We start from the raw sequence: 19,076 nt of genomic DNA, 5'->3' as shown, positions 1-19,076 counted from the left end.
CATGTGATTCAGGTGAACTACCTCCTGCATGTGGCTCATTCACCACTTCTCTGTTAAGTTGATTAAAACTTTTTTAAGTCTCTTTGGGTGTATTGCAACATGTAGGAACCCTTCCACCAGGGCTTTGATTAAAATTATTTTCTAATCTGTTTTCTCCCTTTCCAAGCCTTGTAAACATGACTATTCCCCAACTAGGAATTTCCCAGATTAAAGGCAACTATTTTCCAGAGTAAAAACAAATTTTCTTAATAAAATCACCACAGAGAACCTCCATTCACCAATACTACTATTAATAAAATAACATACAGTAATGTGCCACGTGTTTCAATCAACACTGAACAACATATACAATGGTGGTATCAGAAGATTATAATGGAGCTGAAAAATTACTATTGTCTAAATGACTATGTTACCAATTTATTTATTTAGTATACTATATATTTCATTATTATTTTAGAGTGCCCTCCTACTACTTATTTATTTAAACAAAGTTAACTGTAAAACAGCCTTGGGCAGATCCTTCAAAAGGTATTTCAGAAGAAGACATTGTTATAGAAGATGACAATTCCATGTACGATACTGTCCTTGAAGACCTTCCAGTAGGACAAGATGGAGAGGTGGAAAACAGTGATATTGATGATCTTGACCCTGTGTAGGCCTAGACTAATGTTTGTGCTGTGTCTTAGTTTTTATAGAAAAACATTAAAATGCCAAAAAATTTTAAAATAGGAAAAGACATATAAAATAAAAATACAAAATGTTTTGCACAGCTGTACAATGTGTTTGTATTTTAAACTAAATATTATAATAATCAAAAGTTTAAAAATGAAACATTTACAAAGTAAAAAAGTTACAGTAAGCTAATATTAATTTATTATCAAAGAAAGAAAAAAATTTAAATAAATTTAGTGTAGCCTAAGTGTACAGTGTTTAAAGTCTACAGCAGTGTGCAGTGATGTCCTAAGCTTTCACATTCACTCACCACTCACTTGGTGACTCACCGGAGCAACTTCAGTTCTGGAACCTCCATTCATTGTAAGTGTTCTACACAGTTGTACCATTATTTATCTTTTATTCTTTATTTGTACTGTACTTTATCTATGTTTTGATACCCAAATAACTCCCATTTTGTTACAGTTGCCTGTAGTATTCAGTACAGTGCCATGCTGTATAGGTGTGTAGCTGAGGAGCAACAGACTACAGCATATAGCCTAGCAATGTAGTGAGCTATACCATCTAGGTTTGTACTTCACTACAATATTCACACAGCGAAGAAAAAGTTATCTAACAATACATTTCTCAAAATATATCCCCATCATTAAGCAACACATGACTTTAAATGAGGATTCATAGCAACATGGATTTTCACAGAAAACTAGTATTTAAGTAGACAGCCCATCCACTATGACTACTTTAATTATTACAGGCATGAAAATAAAATACCTATCATTGTCAATATACACAGTATCAGCATTTTTAACATTAATATTGTATGTTTTTCTGTGATATTTTAGTAATCATAAAAGGTTTATTTGCTTAACAAAGTATATGGCCTTTCACAGAATATAGTTTGGAGAGAACAGAATATAAATTTCACAGAATATAACAGAATTATATTTCACAGAATACAAAGTTTGGAGAAGTGTAATCTATACTGAATCTTACTGATATGTATTTTTTAGGGATGCTACTACATTTTATGTCTTAGATTAGATAAAAATATATTAACACCCATCAAACTGAGTTGATTTGAACAATTACTTAGCCACCTACTTCTGATGCTACATTTAAAATAATTGCTTCACCTTTCTGTGACCTATTCTTGTATAAACTGAGGATTGTAATATCCTTCTCACAGCATTTTTGTCAATCCCTGTAAATGGCTTTGCCTAGTGCTTGGCATATAGTAATTTTCCATTAATTTTTATTTTTGATTGTTATTTTAATTTTAGTCTTGAACTCCAGTGGGACTCAATTAATACTCTTCCTGCCTCACCCAAATCAGCCTTTGCACCTTGAGGATGATTGTTGATGGGGCTCAGAACCGGAGTACAGAGTATCAGTGAGCAGAGGTTTGTGTGTAATGGCTTTGTCTTTGAGACTTGCCTTTTTGGAGTCCTTGTCCTGTGATTAAGAGAATAGGCACTAGTACTAACTGGCTGAGTTTGAATCTGGATTTCTCCATTTATTTGAGGTACTTAATTATGGTTATGGCAAGGGAGTACAGGAAGTCCTGTGAGTTTATGGTTTGTTTGTTTTTTTTTTTTTTTTTTTTTTTGAGACGGAGTCTTTGCTCTGTCGCCCAGGCTGGAGTGCAGTGGCACGAACTCGGCTCACTACAAGCTCCGCCTCCCGGGTTTACGCCATTCTCCTGCCTCAGCCTCCCGAGTAGCTGGGACTACAGGCGCCCGCCACCTCGCCTGGCTAGTTTTTTGTATTTTTTAGTAGAGACAGGGTTTCACCGTGTTCGCCAGGATGGTCTCGATCTCCTGACCTTGTGATCCGCCCGTCTCGGCCTCCCAAAGTGCTGGGATTACAGGCGTGAGCCACCGGCCCGGTTTCTTTATCAATCACTAAAGAAAACTTCCCATTTTTATATTGATACCATGGGGGTTTCCATAGCAAGAGATTCACACTGACTTAAGAGCAGGGATGCTGATAGGATGTGCTTTTCTTTTGCAAAACTGAAGAAGAGCTCTTGGTAATTCAAACATATTCTCAGGCAAATCATGTTTTTAAAGAGTATATTTGAAAGCTTAAAGGGTTGAAAATTAATTTCCTTAAATCTGTCCATGCTTGAATACTCTTTAAATAGTCTTCACATACCAACACATACAAAGCCACTGGGTTAAATCACAGATAAATCTATTGTAGTAGGAAAACTACAAAAATGGCAGTGAATAATAAAACTTGGAATTTCTTCTACCTTCTTTTCTGCTATCCCCCAGTGTTCCTTGCCTGCATTGCTGTAGTGGAATCATACCCACAATTTTTGCTGTCTGGCCTGTGGGACAAGATAGAGAAAGTAGAGCACAAGCTAGTGCTCATTAGGATGTCGTCCAGAAGTTGTTCACACTCTTGCACTCACAGTGACAAAACAGACCTTAGTCAGAAACCACAGCTGACAGCATGAAAGCTAAGAAAAGAGGCTTCCAGCTGTTTGGTGAGTTCCTCTTCTACAATCAAACTTTTTACTAAAAAAGTAGACTAGTAAAATGGGTTTGAGGGATAATTAGCAGAGTGTAATACTTTTAATAACTCTCAATCAATTGTTTTTAATGGGTGTCTGTAATTCCAGCTACTCAGGAGGCTGAGGCAAGAAAATTGCTTGAACCTGGGAGGCAGAGGTTTCACTGAGCCAAGATCATGCCACTGCACTCCAGCCTGGGCAACAGAGTGAGACTCTGTCTCGAAAATAAAATAAATAAATAATATGAAAAATAACATGCATGTGTTTGAAACATTATCCTGAGACTCCTTAGTGGCAACCAAACTAACCATTTCTGAATTTATGAAAAAAAAAAAAAAACACCAGAAATAAAGGACTATCTAAAAATACATTTTTCTATGATTACATTATCTGTGAGATAAAATATCCTTACTAATAAACTCATACACTAGCCTCCCTTCCTGGAAACACATACACTGGCTTCCCCTCTTTGAACAACAAAAAAAGAGCACTAACATGTATAATTCTCTTCCTTTCAATTTCTCTAGAGGGTGATTACGTATTCCTTCTTTACTTTCTGGGAGATAAAACTGATTTTCAGGTAAGAAAGCCGATTTCAGTATCATGAGACTTGAATTGTTAGAAAGTGTTTTAGTCTAATATTCACTAATACTTACTGTTCACCATTATCAAGTTAGCACTGTAATATGAATTTTTGAGGATAATATATAATTTTGTTTAGCAGTGAATTCTGAACTTTGTGGCCTGTTTAGAATACTTCTTACTTCTTTTGAGATAATTCTGAATTATTCTGTCTTTTTGTACATGGAAAAAAATAATTGGTCCATAGTTTTATTTTATGTCTTTAGTGATTAAAAGGCATTTACTTTCTGTAATAGTTTCCTGGTTCCTGGTATTTACATAATGTAGTAATGTAAATAATATATAATTTGCATTTTATATGTAAACAAAACCTTCCACTTACATTACAAATTTTTCAGTAAAATAATTATTGAACTGAAAGTGAGTATACAATTTTCTTCCTTCATGAAACCCCACATTTAACATTTTGGGTCACTAGGGGATTATTTGGAAAGTGCATATTTGTTCAGTTTCTCTATATGATATCCTGGAGGATTAAACATGGCTTTCAAGTTGCTTAATTTGCAACCACTATGCAATCTAACCACTCAATGAGCTCTTAATGCATTTGAGGTTCTTTGTAAACGCCTTATGATTGCACCGAATTTGAAAGTTGCTTAAATAATTTAAAAGAGAGAAAACTTCCTGTGTAGTCCTTCTCTTGAAACATCATGCTTTCCCCTTACCAAACATACCAAATGATATTTCGAATAGAAAACAATCTGCAGAATATATACAATCTGTTTAATTTAGCATACCTTTTGGGAACAAAAATTAAATGCAGTCTATTTTTGTTTTAAATTATACATTTTACCATCAAATTGCTTTAAGAATTCTACAATTCATGCAATATAAGGCCTACAATAATATTAAAGCCTCTAGAAAAAATGCCTCAATATGATTTTTTAAATTTTACCTTTAATAATAAGTACACATTTGGTAATACTTACAAAAGTTGATGTTATGACACATGTAAATTACCTTGAAATTTAAAATGAAGAAAAGAGAATTTAGAAAAGATACACATAGTAAAATAATTAGTAGAAAGTAAAAGTTAACTAAGAAACTACAACATTATTTCTTCCTATCTCACATTACACACAGTTAAAATGAGAAGCAATAAATAATGTTTATTAATTATTTCTTCTTAGAAAATTGAAACCAAAAATATAGCAGTACCAGGCACACAACAGATTCTAAGTTAACAATCAAGAATAAAAGACCTATTCAGTGATGGAATTTTAAAGCCTGATTTATATTAATTTATGCTTCAGAAAAATAATTCATAAATATAAGAAAGAGTAAATTAAATCTTGAAATTGTGACATTTTTACAATTTTGCCCCCTATATTTTTGTTATATTAATTGTTATCACTGTATTAACCTATTCTCACCCTGCTAGAAAAAAAACTATCTGAGACTGCATAATTTATAAAGAAAGAGGTTTCATTGACTCGCAGTTCCACAGGCTGTACAGGAGGCATTGCTGCGGAAGTCTCAGGAAACTTACAATCATAGCATATGGCAAAAGGGAAGCAAGCACATCTTCACATGGCCAGAAGGAGACACAGCAGAGTGGGGAGTGTTACACACTTCTAAACAACAAGATCTCATGATAATTTACTCACTATCATGAGAACAACAAAGAATAAATCTGCCCCCACAATTCAATCACCTCCCCCAGATTCCTCCCCAAACACTGGGGATTGCAATTCGACATGAGATCTAGGTGGGGACACAGAGCCAAGTCATATCATTCTGCCTTTGGCCCCTTCCAAACCTCATGGCTTCTCACCGTTCAAAATAATGCCTTCCCAATAATCCCCCAAAGTCTTAACTTATTCTGGCATTAACTCAAAAGTTCAATTCCTAAGTCTCATTTGAGACAAGATAAGTACCTTCCACATACAAGCCTGTAAAATCAAAGGCAATTAATTACTTTCAAGATACAATGGGGGAAAGACATTAGGTAAATGCTCCCATTCCAAAAGGGATGAATTTGTCAAAACAAAGGGGCTACAGTCCCCACGCAACTCTGAAAGCCAGCAAGGCAGTCATGAAATCTTAAAGCTTGAAAATAATCTGCCTTGACTCCTTGTCTCACGTCCAGGTCAGGCTGATGCAAGAGGTAGGCTCCCAAGGTCTTGGGCATCCCCACCCCTCTGGCTCTGTGGGATACAGCGGGCACGGCTGCTCTTGCAGGCTGGTGTTGAGTGCCTGCAGCTTTTCCAGGAACACAGTGCAATCAGTCAGTGGGTCTACCATTCTGGGGTCTGGAGAATGGTGGCCCTCTTCTCATAGCTCCACTAGGCAGTGACCTGGTGGGGACTCTGTGTGGGGTCTTCACTGCCACATTTACCCTTTGCACAGCCCTAGTAGAAGTTTTACATGAGGGCTCTACCCCTGCAACAAACTCCTGCCTAGACATCCAGGCATTTTTACATCCTTTGAAATCTAGCCAGAGGCACCCAAGCCTCAACTCTTGCCTTCTGCATACCCACAGGCCCCAAACTATGTGGAAGCTGTCAAGGCTTGGGGTTTGTTCCCCCTGAAGAAATAGCTCAAACTGTACTTTGGCCTCTTTTAGCTACCACTGGAGCTGGAGTGGCTGGGATGCAGGGCACCATGTCCTGAGGCTGCACAGAGCAGCAGCAAGGCCCTGGGCTTGGCCTACAAAGCAAATTTTCCCTTCTAGGTCTCCAGGCCTGTCATAGGAAGGGCTAAAACAAAGGTATCTGAAATGCCTGGAGGTATTTTCCCCATTGTCTGGGCTACTAATATTTGGCTCCTCTTTACATACGCAAATTTCTGCAGCCTCGAATTCCTCCCAAGAAAATGAGTTTTTATTTTCCACCACATGATCAGGCTGCACATTTTCCAAGCTTTTATGCTCTGTTTCACTTTTATATGTAAGTTTCAATTTTAGACCATCTCTTTGCAATTGCATATGAGTATAAGCTGTTAGAAGTAGCAAGGCTAATTGTTGAATGCTTTGCTGCTCAGAAATTTCTTCTGCCAGATACCCTATATCATCTCTCTCAAGTTCAAAGTTCTACAGATCCCTAGAAGAGGATCACAGTGCCACCAGTCTCTGCAAAAGCATAGCAAGAGTGAATTTTACTCCAGTTCCCAGTAGGTTCCTCATATCCAACTGAAGCCTCATCAGCCTGGACTTCACTGTCCATATCACTATCAGCATTTTGGCCATAAACATACAAGTTTTTTAGGAAGTTCTAAATTTTCCTTCATCTTTGTGTCTACTGAGCCCTTCAAAATGTTCCAGCTCTGCCTATTACCTGGTTCCAAAGTTGCTTCCATATTTTCAGGTATCTTTATAGTAATGCCACACTTTTCTGGTACCAATTTTCTGTATTAGTCCTTTCTCACCCTGCTACAAAGAACTACTGGAGACTGAGTAATTTATAAATAAAAAAGGTTTAATTGACTCATGGTTCCACAGGCTGTACAGGAGGCATGGGTAGGGAGGCCTCAGGAAATTTGCAATCATGATATAAGGTGAAGGGGAAGCAAGCGCATCTTCACATGGCCGGAAAGAGAGAGAGAAAAGGAGAAAGTGCTACACAGTTTTAAAAAATCAGATCCTGTGAGAACTCGCTCACTATTATGAGAACAGCAAGGGAGAAATCCATCCCCATGTTCCAATCACCTACCACCAGGTCTCTCCCCCAATAATGGGGATTAAAGTCAACATGATATTTGGGTGAGGACACAGAAACAAATCATATAAATCACAAAACAATTAGATATATATTTTTTTCATACAGTTACCATATTTTCAGATTTACCTACCTGGTTTACAGTTTAATTTGCTAGATTGGGCTTTATTTTCTATCATCCTTTATAAGATACACCTAATTAGGATTGTTTCTCTTCTCTTCCTTACAGTGTTACTGTTTAGGAGTTTGTGTTAATCTAATCCCTAATCGAAAGATAACTTTTCCTCTGGCTTCTTCTAAAAATGTTCTCTTTGTCTTAAGTGATATGAAATTTACTGTGATATATCTAGATATGGTTCCCACCATTTAAAAATAAATTTTTACATCCCTCTTTCTATCTAACAATGTTAAAACAATGAGACTATTGTGTTATATATACTCTAAAATTATCTTGGCATATATAAGATGATACATATTTTTATGAATAATATTTACATATAATAATATATAGTATATAGAAATGATGTCTATAAACGATATTTTCAAATATATATATTTGAGTTTTTTTAAAAAATAAAAGGCATATATTTGTTACAAGGGAAGACACATTTTTTTAAAGTTCATAAAATAATTGGAAGTTTTGTTTTAAAAACTTCTCAAATGTACAAAATAGATTGCAAATATAGCACTATTCTGTTTATGAACCATTTGAAAGTATGTTGTATACCTAATACCCTATCAGTAAAAATCCTTTTCTATATATTATGTACAAAATGCTATATTCTACTTGTCAACCTTAATACAACCATCAAGTTAGGCAATATACATTGACATGTTACTATCTAAGATTCAAAATTCATTCCAAACTTTTCAATGTCTTTTAAAGCCAGATAATTCAATTCAGAATCACGTGTTCCATTTAGTTTTCAAGTTTCTTTAGTCACCTCCAACTTCAAACAATTCTTCAGTTATTCCTTAACTTTTATGATCCAATGAATCTGAATTTCATAAGCTAATTCTTTTATTAAATGTTCCTCAACTTAGATCTGTCCAATATTTCTTCATATGATTCAGGTTTTGCCTCTTTAGCAAGAATATCACAGAATTTATGCTATATTCTCTTTGAGTCCTATTTGGTGGTGCGCTATTTACATTTGTCCCAGTAGTAGTGATCATTTCAATCACTAAGTTAAGGTGTTATTTGCCAAACTACCACTCAAATGTCACAAGTTTTTCCTTTGTAATTAATAAATATTTTATGAGTTTATGTGAAACTATGTAAATTTCTTGTCTTTATAAATAAATTTCCAATTTATTCATGTATTAATTTATATTACTCTAGATTTATTTTCCTGTTTTATTTGATGTGTTATAATCCCTTACCAGCATGATGCCTTTGATGATTAAATTTTCTCAGATTTGGCTCACAGAAATATCTTCAGCATCTGTGTGTTTTGACATGTTTGCATCTTTTTTTGAGCAGTCTCTTGTATCAGTCACAAGAAGTTGTTCCAAGATCATAGTACAGTTTTGTATAACAATCTCTGTATCAGCATCAGAGTCTAGAGAGATTCTCAGAATCTGACACACAGTGTATAAACACTTTTTGTGACCAACTTTTTGGGATTCTCTGTGTTTTTCAGAGCTGAAAAGTAATGGCCAGATTTGAGATTTGAACCCAAAAATTAATCTCATAAACATGCTACTTTTATCATGAACATTTAACAAGGGAAGAAAATGATTCTTAACATTTAAGTAATACTTTCTAGAGTCACACACAAATAACCAATAAAGCCAGCACACAAATCAAGTTATATATTTAATGTTTTAATAATACAGTTAGAAATAAGAGCCACAAGATCACCTACTCTGAAAATTGCAGAATAAGTGATGCTCTTTGACCATCTAGCCAATAGCAGAAAGAGGATGAGCCTATTGGCTTTCAGATTCCACTACTTGGAGATACCAAGCTCTTCTGGGAACACCATGCCTTCTCAGTTTAAGTATTAAATACTTCAAGTGGAGGTCACTGATAAAGAAACAAATACCTTGATTTATTATATTTCACAGACCATTGTTTTGATGCAAAATCTTGGACTATTTGGAAATATTCTAAGGTTTATTTCTCAGACTTTAAAAGGCTTTACATCTACTCACAGCCATGGAATTCACATATAAATGGCCAGAAACTACAGCCAACACAGATCCTAGTATTACAGCTCCTACAGGTATAGAAATAGCCTAAATTATACTTCCAATAATGTATATAGAGTTGCATTAAAGTAAATCTTTTTTTAGTTTTTCTTAAACTAATGTTCATTTTAATAAGCTAATACACTTAAAATGCTAATTTTTTTTTAATTTTTAAAATAAGTATATGTGGTGTTTAGATATCAAAAGCTAACATTCTAGGATTATAAAAATCGGATTCTTCTTTTATGAAAGAACAGAGACCTCAGAACTGCTATATTCCCCCTAATATCATTTTTCAGTTTTCCTCTGGATGACATAAATGAGCTGAATATGCTGAGCCAGTATTTTTTAAACTTCATATCAGTGAGTTCATTCCATGAGATTAATCTTTGGATTCAGTAAAATGTAAAGGAATTATTTAAATTAGCTTCTAAAGCTGGAGGTATACTTTGAAAATACATGTCCGATAGTGCAAAACTAATACATTTGTTAACAGAGGTGAAAATCAGATCTGGATCTTTATTAATAATTTGATGTTAATAATTAAATTATAATCTGAAATCAAATTACAATCAAAATTATAATCTGAAATCCAAAACTAACTTTTTAAAGGACGGTTTATATAATATTACCTTTGCTCTTCAAGAATTATGAAAATATAAGTCCATTACAAAGTAGAATTCGTTTTATAAAGCATGTCTTTCTTACTCTTAATGGCTATTCTGGAGCAAGATATCAGGGGAGAGTGAACATTAAATGTGCTTCTGTGTTCACTCCATGTAATTATTTGTTCAACAATATTTTATGACTTTTCAAAGCAAAATGAAGAGAGTCTACTCCAAAGGGACTCTTTGTAGCTTTAGATGAAATTTTCTTCAAGGAGAACAGCTTTAGATATAATTCCTTATGTTATAAAAATCTAGTCATAATTACCTTCAGTTAGAGAAGGTGGTATGAAAAATAAATGCTGATATTTAGACCCAAACTTGTGATGAATAAACTCTGGCCCTCCAGTATCCATTTCACATATTTTGGCTTCAATTCTGTGGAAACAAAATGTATCATTATAGTGGAAGGCAACATATCTCTTAAGTTTCTGAATAATACCGAATAATGATGAAAGTAAACTGAAGCAAACTTGCTAAAACATTGAGAATAGTGGCTCAATTGTATTAGTTTCCTAAATTACAGCCATATAATCTCATATAGTAATAAATCTTTATTTGTTACTGCCAAATTTGACTGCCAAATTCTCCCATCTCAATACACTCAACTCAAAAATAATTTATTGAATAACTGCTCTATGTACCAGGTATTATGCTAAGATTATAAGAGAATCTACAACAGTGTGGGCCATAATTACTTCTCTCAAGACTCTGACTCACAATTTGAAAAATAAGACACATTTTTAAAAAGGCAACTAACAAAGGACAAAATATAATTGTCAAATCAGTGGCAGAGAGAAATGCTCTAAAAATCTAGAAAACAAAAATGCCAGTGGGATAAAATCTTATACAAAGTATTAATTTTATCCAACCATTCCCAGGCTTATGGTTATTTGTGAATAACCTAGTAATGAACCAGAAAACATAAACCACAAGTCCTTGATAATTAAGTCCATAGTCTTCCAGTATAAATGTAAGACAGAAAGATTTGGATGCCTATGTTAAAAGAGGACACATGGTGAGAAATGAGAAGAAGAAATACCACACAGGCAGGACATCATGAGGATCAGAAACATGCATTTTCAAGTGAAGAAGCACTATCCCTGGGCCATCTTTTCAGAGTCCTCTGAAGAGACGGGATGTCCTGGAGATAAGGCAAGTCAACCCTAACCAAGATGAGACTAAAAGGACTCAAGGCTGGGGTCACCCAGGGGCCTGAACAATAGTGATATACTTGCAGTACTTGGGTCCTAATATATAATGTAGAAAAAAAAAGTAGTTTGGGAAGGCTTCATTAAAATCATAAAACTTGAACAGAGTCCTGAAAGAGTCCAACATAGTTCTAGAAGTACTAACATTCAGAGTAACAGTGGGATTGTTAGTCGAGAAGAGTTAGGATTACAATTTATTTAAATATGAAAAGCTTTATTTATGTCACAAGTTCAAAGAAGAAAATTTGGATTTTAGAATAAATCTAAAAGACTCATTGCTAAAACATAGGTCAATTCTAAGAAAACACTCAGGGTTAAGAATCTGTATCATCCATAGAAAGACAACAGGAACAGAATGAATGACAACATTTAGAAAGTATGTTAATATTCTTTGGCTGCTATACCACAACACCATAGCCTGAGTTGTTTAAGTAGAAGAAAATTTTATTTATTATAGTTTTAGAGGTTGAGAAGTCCAAGATCAAGGTGCCAGCCTATGGAGTTCCTGGTGAAGGCTCTCTTCCTGCATTGCAGATGGCTACCTCTTCACTGTGTCCTCACATGGGAAGAGAGAAAGCAAGCTCTCTGATATGTCTTATTGTAATGGCAGTAATCCCATCATAAAGGCCTCACTCTCAGGATCTCATCTAATCCTAATTATCTTCCAAAGACCTCATCTCAAAATACCATCACATTAATGGTTAGGGCTTTAACATTTGAATGGGATGGCAGTATAAACATTTTTGCATAATAGTGAGTTATAATGAAGGGGTCTGGGCATGGGTTAGGACTTAGAATTTGTTCCTGGTATGTACTTCTTGCTTAGAGTACCTAACCTGTAGGAGTTAACAGCACTTTGATGTGGATAAAAAGGCCTCATGATACATTTTGCCTTGATTAAATAGGGGAATAAGATGTGGATACTAACTCGTATAATTTCCTTAAGAAAGGTGGGCAGAGATAGTGACATAGTTATATAGTTGTCCGGGTAGCTCAATCATTCTCTGGGCCCTTGAGCACTGAATTTATGCCTTAGTCTTCTCAGTTCTGTGACTATAGTAACTTTTTAGGAGACTTTCAGGAAACAAAAATACTTGTTTAAAATAGTAGTAGGAAAGCCAATTCTTAATAACCAGGATAAGTGGGATTTTCTAAGTAAAATAATATTTGAATGGATGGTTGTGGTGGATACTTTTTAAACATTAAATATGTGTGTTTGCATGTAGGCCTGTGTGGTGGGTGTGTGTATATATGTGTATACATACATAAAATATTAGAGTGAGGGATGAATAAAATATATATTCTATATCTTAATTTGTTTCAATTAAAACTAGTTGCATATATGCATACACACTTACGTGTGTGTGTGTGTGTGTGTGTGTGTATGTGTGTAGCAGGACGAGTGGCAGACAAAACTCCTCAGATACCGAGTTACAGAAGGAAGGGGTTTATTCGGCCGGGGGCATCGGCAAGACTTCAGTCTCAAGAGCCGAGCTCCTCGAGTGGGCAATTCCTGTCCCTTTTAAGGGCTCACAACTTTAAGGGGGTGCATGTGAGAGGGTCGTGATTGATTGAGCAAGCAGGGGGTATGTGACTGGGGTCTGTGTGCACTGGTAATTAGATTGGAACAAAACAAGATAGAGATTTTCACAGTGCATTCCTATACAATGTCTGTAATCTATAAGATAACAGAACCAATTAGGTCAGCGGTCGATCTTTAACTACCAGGCCCAAAGTGCGGTGCCGGGCTGTCTGCCTGTGGATTTCATTTCTGCCTTTTAGTTTTTACTTCTTCTTTCTTTGGAGGCAGAAATTGGGCATACGACAACATGAGGGGTGGTCTCCTCCATTATGTGTATATATTTATATAATTTTTTTTTACTGTTACACTGATATGTGATGGCTCATTATCCTGACAAAAAGCCCTGGCTAGTAAATAAGTAATTTTTGTGCATATTGCCACAGAATGTTTCCTGCACCTGTCTTACTCAAAAAACTACTTAGCTTAGTACCTCTGTCAAGATTCACTGCCCCTTTTGCAATAGTATAGTTATGAAGAGGTAAAGTTAAACCATTAAGAGTAACTCCTGTGGTGTTCAGGTTTTCAAGTCACTCAGCTTAATTATGTTTTCCCAGGGGATGGAGGAAAATGAATTCTTGATACAGTGTTCAGCTCTAGAGTTGATCCTGAATATTTCCACTTATCACAATGGTATGGGAGACTCAAGAAACTACAGCGTTTTTCCATTACTTTACAGTAATATCTATGAGACCAAGTAGGGCAAATTAAGGGCAGTAAGGTGGGTAATTTTATCCTAAATAGCTAAAGTAATAAAACACAGAGTTGTTTGGAACAGAGGTAGGGAAAATCAAAAACACTTACTGTGGGGAAAAGAAAGAGATCAGCCTGTTACTGTGTCTATATAGAAAGAAGTAGACATAAGAGACTCCATTTTGTTCTGTATTTGAGATGCTGTTAATCTGTGACCCTACCCCCAACCTTGTCCTTGCAAGAGACATGTGCTGTGGTAATTCAAGGTTTAATGGATTTTGGGCGTGCAGGGTGTGTCTTTGTTCCTAGAAAAGCTAGGTATTGTCCAAGGTTTATCCCCATGTGATAGGATGAAACAATGCCGCTAAAAGGTTTATCTCAAGGCACAGGATTTTCCTTTAAACTTATTCATGTCACAGAGATCGGTGTTCTTATGTCTTACTGCTGATTTCCTCCCTAAAAACGATCCTATTGTCCTGCCACTCCCTTATCTTTAAGATGGTAAAGATAATTATCTATAAATACTAAGGGAACTCAGAGACTGGTGCCGGCGTGGGTCCTCTGTAAGCTGAACGCCAGTCCCCTGGGCCCACTTTTTCTTTCTCTATACTTTGTCTCTGTGTCTCATTTCTTTTCTCAAGTCTCTCGTTCCACCTAACGAGAAACACCCACAGGTGTGGAGGGGCAGGCCACCCCTTCAACTTACAGGAGGGAAAAGTAATGACCATTCAAAACGTGAGTTAGCAAAGTCCACGGAGAGTTATCATGAAGTAGTAGCAGAGATATCAAAACAATTTGAAAACAAATGTTATGATTTTTCCAAATTTCTTTTGGCTGTAATATCCCAGATAAGTGCAACCCAATTCCAAAATGACAGTCCTTATAATAACCCTCAAAAAAGAAGAAATTTCACACTTCTGGGCCTGTGGAAAAATTCACCTGGAAAATAGGATGCTATTGTAGACTCCATCTCCAGCTCTCTGCCTCCAGTTATTTCTGTAGATCTAATTCATTCTTCTCTCAGCTAACAGTTTATCAGTTCTAATTATGCTTACCTACCTTCAATCTGTAAGTTCATATCACATATGGTTTTAGTTGTCATGATACCACTTCTTGCCCTAGCTTTACATGATCTTTCCTCTGATTCTTTAATGTCTCAATTCTCAGTTGATTGGGAAAAAATATGAATTTGCTCTAGCTGGGATAGCTATTCATGCCAGTTCAATCAATTATATGTGGAAGTGGGATCATGTGGTACCAACTTGACTACTTTGCTGCTGCTATGAATGTTTTGTTTCAGGCCAAAGTATAGTTATTTCACAACATGTTTTCAATTTCATGAATCGTATTTAAGACAACATTAATCTTAGTAACAAGAACATTTCTGCCACCTTTACCATCATCTATAAACTAATTATCTACTTTGGATTGCTTTTCTTCATCACCACATAGCAGGCACTACAGTGACTATTTTTCAGAAAAAAGCAACGAGCCAATTAAGATAACATGGGCTCTATTTCCAAGCCAACTATATATATCATGTGACCTTGATTATGTTATGTAAACTTACTGGTCTGTAGCTTTTTGTTTGTCTGTATTTTAATGACAATGTGGTTGGAAGCCCACAAGCTGCCCATCTGTATGTTCCCCTAGAGGTTTGAGCAGCGGAGCACTGAAGAGGTGAGCCACTTCCCCTTCACACACCTGGCGAGGGAGACAAGGGAACTTTTCACATTTTACTACTATTTGATCCGGTAATCCCACTGCCAGGTACATACCCAGACAAAAACAGATCATTCTACCAGAAAGACATGTACACTCTTTGTTCATCACTGTGCTATTTACAACAGCAAAGACATAGAATCAACTTGGTGCCTATTAATGGTGGACTGGATAAAGAAAATGTGGTACATATACACCATGGGATGCTACACAGTCATTAAAAACCAAAATCATGTCTTTTTCAGCAATATGAAGCCTGAGGTCATTATGCTAAGCAAATTAACACAAGAAAAGAAAAAAAAAATACTACATGTTTTACTTATGGTTTTAAGTGTGTAAGCTAAACATCAGGATTTTATGGACATAAAGACGGCCATATTAGGCACTGGAGACTACTAGAAAGGAGAGAGAGGTAGAGGGACAAGAATTCAAAAAAGAAAACCTAACTGTTGTGTACTATGCTCAGTACATGGGTTAGGGATCATTTGTACCCCAAACCTCAGCATCACACAATATACCCAGGTAAAAATCCTGTACATGTACCCCTGAATCTAAAATAAAAGTTGAAAAAATAAAGAAAACCAGTAACTTATAATCATGTTGAGAACATCACTCTCTCCAGCTACTGAAGGAGTATAATGAATTTAAGACTCCTTCAAAAACTTATTACCAGAGAATTGTAATTATTTTATCTTTCAAGTGGTTCTCTGGACAGCCTCACTCACATGACTTTTGTTTGATTTCACTTTAAGTTCACCTAATATGAACAGCATTTTTCCTAGGGGCTCTTTGTCCAAAAAAAAAAAAAAAAAAAAAAAAAAAAAATCAGGCAGAATTGTTTAATATCATGACTGCCTGAGGCAGCAGATAACAATTGGTCCAAGTGAATAACTAACAAAAAAGTTGAAAAACAAGATGTCCATATGATAGCAGCAGAAGGCAGAAAAATACCTAGGGAGATAGGGTTGGGTCCCCAGTGAAGCTCCACCTCCAAGCTGAAGAGAGTTCAAAGCCTGAAAGCCAGGTTATAAGTTAAATCTGCTGACATGATTGAGAATCTGTCTTCCCATTTGGCATAGTTTCCTCTGATTGATCCCCACCCTTCAGTTATTTTTCATATACCTACCTTTTCCCTTCCTAATTGGTTTTCTATACTGCTGTCCCCACCTTTGAGTGGTGTCTTTGCTTTAGTCTTTCTTTGCATACTCAAACCAATCAGCACACACTCCCTTATTTTGAGCCCATAAAAGCCTCAAACTCAGCCACACTGAGAGAAACTATCCAACTGTGGAGGCAGGAGACCACCTCTCTCCACTGAGAGCTGTTCTGTCACTCAGTAAAACCCTTCTCTACCCTCCTCATTCTAGAATCATCAGCATATCCTCATTCTTCTTGGACACGGGACGAGAGCTCGAGATCCACCAACACAGGTACAAAAAATAACACAAGTAGGGTGAGGCACTCCTGGCACAGCTGTGGGCTAAGCTGGTGTATAAGCCAGACTCGGCCAGACTCAGGAGGGCAGGGCACCTCCTGTGGCAGGTTATGTGCCCAAGTGAGACCAAGGTAGGGGCATTGTTGTTGACTAGAGGTCCCCAGCTGGCAAAGAGGCCAAGAAAAATGCTGCATCACACGAAGATTTCAAAAATTTGTGACATATTCTTGAGAATATGCTGTGACACACAAATGAGTAGGGCTGTGTGCATGGTAAGAGCTGTGCTCATGTACAGAAAAGACCTGAGAAGGCCTTAAGGTCTCACCTCTGGCTGACATTATGCTCTGTGGAAGCATGAAGTAAAGGCTAAGGCTGAATTGCAAATTGATCTCCTGTGTTAAAGGTGTGCCCACTATGCACGTATAATCTCCATCAAAGACTTGGAGATGTATTGGTTCCAAGCATCTAAAGAAATTACTGTCTAATCATCAGCTATTAACTAATGTAAATGAGCAAAGACTTCAGTAGCAACATACAACAAAGAATACAGACTTTACAGAATTATTTCAAAAAAGTCACTAATCAGTAAATGCTGAAAACAACAAATAACCAAAACAACAAAACTCATATAGAGTTGCTGGATTATATTGTTTGAATGCTCATTTCTCAACTATGTTATTAGATATGCAAAGAACAAGAAAAAATGACCAATATACATAAATAAGACAAATTAATAAGTAGAAATATTCCCTGAGGAAGTCCAAATGTTGAAGTTCTAGAATAAATACTTGATTTTAGCAATTTTAAGTATGTTCAAAAAACAAGAGAAACATACCTAAAAATACAAAGGAATATATGAGAACAATGTCTCCAGTAATAAAGAATATCAACAACTATATATGAGTTATTTAAAAAAAGAAACAAATAGAAATTTAATCCTGATCAAAATAATTAATTTACACACACAAGGGGTTCAACAAAATCCAATATGGTTAACCCAAATCCGCAATAGACACATAATAACCATATTTTCAAAAGCCATTGGCAACAAAGGGAGTCAAACTCTAAAATATTTGAAGAGATTTATTCTGAGTCAAATATGAGTGACCATGACCTGTGACACAGCTCTTAGAAGACCCTGTGAGTATGTGCCTAAAGTGGTCAGGGCAAAGCTTGGTTTTATACATTTTAGCAAGACATGAACAATACATTGAAGCTATGTATTGGTTTTGTCCAGAAAGGCAGTACAACTCAAAGTGGGGGCTTCCAGGTTATAAGTAGATTTAAAATTGTTCTGATTAGCAATTTGTTGAAAGAGTTATTATCAATAGAAAAGAATTATAAGAGGCTGTGGAAACAGAAGTTATATCATGCAGATGAAGCCTCCAGGTAGCAGGCTGCAGAGAGATTAGACTGTAAGTTATTTTTATCAGACTTAAAGTTTGTGTTAATATTAAATGTTGGTTGGCTTTTTCTGAATTCCAACAGATAGGAGGGCACAACTGTTACCAAGGCACCAGGGATTTGATCTAAGTCCTGCTGCTTGACACACAGAAAGTCAATCACTGAGATGATGATCACTGCCAAGGAGGAAGGCTTTAATTGGGTGCTGCAGCCAGGGAGATGAGAGCTCCATCTCAAATCCATCTCTCTGACTAATTAAAACCAGTGGTTTATACAGCAGGAAAATAAATGTAACACTGTGTAAGAAAACAGGAACTAGGGAGGGACAAGGGAGCAATCATCATGGATGAGGGGTCCAGCATTTCACTGTCCATATGCAATGATCTGGTGTCAGTTCTCTGATACTTTTTCTTGAGAGGCCTGAAGGTCATTTCCTGAGGAAGGAACTCAGATAAAACAAATGTAAGTTTTAAGCTTTAAGACCAGAAGGATGAATTTCTATGTTTATCAAAACAACATAACTCTCTGCAGGACTATTGGGTCAGTTTTTGTCCCCCTTTTCTATTTATTAATTCCTCAATCATGGGGAATCTGGTCACTGATTTTTCTGGCTGCTTCGTGCTGAAGAAAGGCATTATGGGCCACTCCATACCATGGATGACCTTGTGGCCACCTAGGAATCAAAG

At 36.1% G+C, this 19,076-nt stretch overlaps 1 long non-coding RNA gene across 1 annotated transcript in view; it reads left to right on the top strand.

The window, feature by feature from the left end:
* The first annotated feature begins 1,586 nt into the window (after positions 1–1,586).
* Positions 1,587–19,076, top strand: part of LOC103216173 (uncharacterized) — a 42,808-nt gene continuing 25,318 nt past the window's right edge. Inside the window, exons 1-3 of the long non-coding RNA XR_490470.3 lie at positions 1,587–2,072; positions 2,949–3,163; positions 3,718–3,770. This is a non-coding gene — a long non-coding RNA (uncharacterized lncRNA). The remainder of the gene's footprint in view (positions 2,073–2,948; positions 3,164–3,717; positions 3,771–19,076) is intronic.

Source organism: Chlorocebus sabaeus, chromosome 9 (genome assembly GCF_047675955.1).
Source record: "Chlorocebus sabaeus isolate Y175 chromosome 9, mChlSab1.0.hap1, whole genome shotgun sequence".
Taxonomy (NCBI): Eukaryota; Metazoa; Chordata; class Mammalia; order Primates; family Cercopithecidae; genus Chlorocebus; species Chlorocebus sabaeus.
This window is presented reverse-complemented; position numbering and strand designations above follow the sequence as displayed.